Raw genomic sequence first — 3,326 nt, 5'->3', positions numbered from 1 at the left:
CGCTCTTCCTTTGGTTAAACTGTGTCTATTATCACTATTTCAAGCCAGTTATTCCCCCATTTGAAATAAGAGTTAATGACTGTATTAAAATAGTGCAGAGAAGAATTTGACAGAAGCTGTTAACCAATCTACTAGAAATAACAGAAGATATGAAGTTTTTAATTGTCTTGCAAACTCAAGTCATTGAATGCCAGACTACTTAAAAATATGCAATTTCCATGTGAAAATTTGGGGATGACTTTTTTTAAAAATTCATTCTGCAGCTCCACTTTGTTGTCAATCTGCTCCTAAAAATGACCCAAAGATGCACATTTTCAAGGTAGGTGTGTATGCATATGGGGCATTTTCTATTGTTTGGGCTCTTTAGAGTTTGGGTTGCGTTGTCAGCACAATGAAGGAAGTTCCTTGCGTGGATTCTTCTGGTCATGTTTGAAAATTAAATTCGTTGCTGCTGTCTCTCCTTGTTAACCGTTCCATTGATTATGTGGAGCACAGGATGATAAATTTAAGAAGGCAAAACATGATTAGAGCTTAAACTGGATTCAGACAGAGATAAAAATAGAAATGATTCGGGTGAACACACAGCAACAGAAATTGTAGTATATTAGTTGTTGAGGTCTGTGTGCAAATCTAGGTGATTGACGTGTAATAATAGCTGCAGGACTGTCTAGCCTTTTTGATTTGAAAGAAAAATTGCCAGAGATCTGTAGAAAAGCAATCAACATCTAAAAACAGCTGAATTTGCTGCATTTACTGTTCCTGGCTTCAGTCATTAATTCTTTGCTGCAGTTTTCTATTCAACATTGAATGCCCTTTGGGCACAGTTGTTCTTGCTGCATCAATATGGACACTGTTTATTTTAGTTGTAATGTTATTTTGTAGCCTGAGTTAGGCAGCTGTATAGTTTATCAATATTTTTCCTCCTGCTTCAGGTTCTTGCTTTCCCCACTTGCTGTACAAACTCAGTTGACATCAGAAATTCTTTAATTAAAGGGTGTGTAGCAAGGAATTTTGGCTTTAACTACCCAGTGCTGTGCCTGGGTGTTAATTAAATAAGCTTGCAGCTGGTTTTAATAATGCCAGAGCTGTGAAATAAGAGCACAAGCTTGAGTAACGTGACAGTGAACGAGCAAGTTGTCAAGAATGCCTCGGTTGCTACCACCTGGCAATCTGGAAAGATCTCACCATTTGCAAAGGATTTAATCACTGGTGTTGGAATGACCTGGCTCAGAGTGAAAGATTAATCAGACACAGCTGAGAAATTAAAGTGAATTTATATATTCAACCTTAACATCGATCAGTACTCATCACAATTTTACCTGTGATTTTAGGCTAATTTCTCTATCTTCCTTTCCTGTTTCTTTTCCCAGTGATTTCCCCCATGTCAGGAAATACCCATGACTGACAGGGCATTTGCTCTTAGCTTATGCTCATGCCATTCTTAACTTACTTGAAATAAGGAGCCAAGTAGATGGAGGAAGAGTTGAATATGTTTCTCATCATACTAACAAAGGTGGGTGCTCCAAAGTATGTTATATTGCTTATAATTTTAAAGTTAACACTAACTCTCAGCTCCGATATAATTGCTCTTTTTAACTTGCAGCTATGTTCTTTTCTGGTGTTAGTTAACCTTCCCGTTAACATCTCAGTTGAGATGCTGATATTATGGTTGGACAGGCAAGTTGTTATATTACATTTCTAGAATGTTGACAGACGAATAAAATGAAAAGTTATCTTTGAGCCAGTATTTGTTCCTCAATGTATTTACTTTCCGTTTTTGAGCAGATAATGGACTATATTCCCTATCACAGCATGAGGGTATATTAAATAAAAACATAGAGGGTTAAGATTTATGTTTGCTTTTAACTGTTAGTTTTCTCAAATTTTATGGAGTGCTTCTCTTCACAAGGTTCAGTGAGTACTTTTGCCTAATTACCAATCTCACAGAATCATAGAGTTCCCTACAGTGTGGAAGCAGACCATTCAGACCATTGAATACACACTGACCTTCCGAAAAGCATTCCACCTAGATCTAGCCCCCTACCCTATTCCTGTAACCTTGCATTTCCCACAGTTAATCCACCAACCTGGACACGATGGACAATTTAGCATGATCAATCCACCTAACCTGCACATCATTGGACTGTGGGAGGGAACTGGAGTACCCACACAAAACGAATGAAGACATGGGGAGAATGTGCAAACTCTAAACAGTCACCCAAGGGTAGAATCGAACCCCGGGTAGCTGATGCTGAGGCAGCAGTGCTAACCACTGAGCCACCATGCCACCCCATTAACTTGTCTCGCTAACTATCAATCAGTCATGATGACACCACTCTCGTACAATTCTCACCCCATCCTGCCACCTGCCATTCCTGGAGCAACTCATCACTGCTCGATATCCAGGAACTGACTAGCATCCTTGCTGTCAGCACCATCTTTAAAACTTGTTGTGGACCAAGAAGAACACCATCAGTCTGGAACTGCCCTGCGCAGTTGTTGATGTTTATGCTGGACATGGCAGACAAGGGAAAATAAACATCTTGTTTTGTGCATATGGTCTGAGAGATCCTAGTGGATGAGGTGGTGCAAACATGGGATGTCCTCTTCTCACATGACCAGCAGAAAAGGTCACAATGCCTGACCATGCCAGCCTGGTCGAAGGTTACCACCCAGATCAGTGCAGCATCGTTTGTCTGGAGGAATGCACAGCAATATAGGACAAAGGAGAGGTTTATAAAATGATGAAGGGCATGGATAGGATAAATAGACAAAGTCATAGAGTCATAGAGATGTACAGCATGGAAACAGACCCTTCGGTCCAACCCCTCCATGCCGACCAGATATCCCAACCCAATCTAGTTTCACCTGCCAGCACCCAGTCCATATCCCTCCAAACCCTTCCTATTCATATACCCATCCAAATGCCTCTTAAATGTTGCAGTTGTACCAGTCTCCACTTTCCCCTCTCACCGTAAACCTATGCCCTCTAGTTCTGGATTCCCCCACCCCAGGGAAAAGACTTTGTCTATTTACCCTATCGATGCCCCTCATAATTTTGTAAACCTCCATAAGGTCACCCCTCAGCCTCCGAAGCTCCAGGGAAAACAGCCCCAGCCTGTTCAGCCTCTCCCTATACCTCAAATCCTCCAACCCTGGCAACATCCTTGTAAATCTTTTCTGAACCCTTTCAAGTTTGACAACATCTTTCAGATAGGAAGGAGACGAGAATTGAACGCAATATTCCAACAGTGGCCTAACCAATGTCCTGTACAGCCGCAACATGACCTCCCAACTCCTGTACTCAATACTCTGACCAATAAAAG

General features: G+C 41.1%; 1 long non-coding RNA gene across 3 annotated transcripts in view; it reads left to right on the top strand.

Moving 5' to 3' along the window:
• The first annotated feature begins 451 nt into the window (after window positions 1–451).
• The window catches only part of LOC122552964, a 38,974-nt gene continuing 36,099 nt past the window's right edge, over window positions 452–3,326 (top strand). For 2 of the 3 annotated variants that reach the window (XR_006312572.1, XR_006312570.1), the window contains exon 1: window positions 452–1,513. This is a non-coding gene — a long non-coding RNA (uncharacterized LOC122552964). The remainder of the gene's footprint in view (window positions 1,514–3,326) is intronic. The other variant, XR_006312571.1, reaches the window with a different exon arrangement.

The sequence above is a fragment of the Chiloscyllium plagiosum genome, chromosome 9 (assembly GCF_004010195.1).
Source record: "Chiloscyllium plagiosum isolate BGI_BamShark_2017 chromosome 9, ASM401019v2, whole genome shotgun sequence".
Lineage (NCBI taxonomy): Eukaryota > Metazoa > Chordata > Chondrichthyes > Orectolobiformes > Hemiscylliidae > Chiloscyllium > Chiloscyllium plagiosum.
Note: the sequence above shows the minus strand (reverse complement) of the source record. Positions and strands in the feature narration are given on the sequence as shown.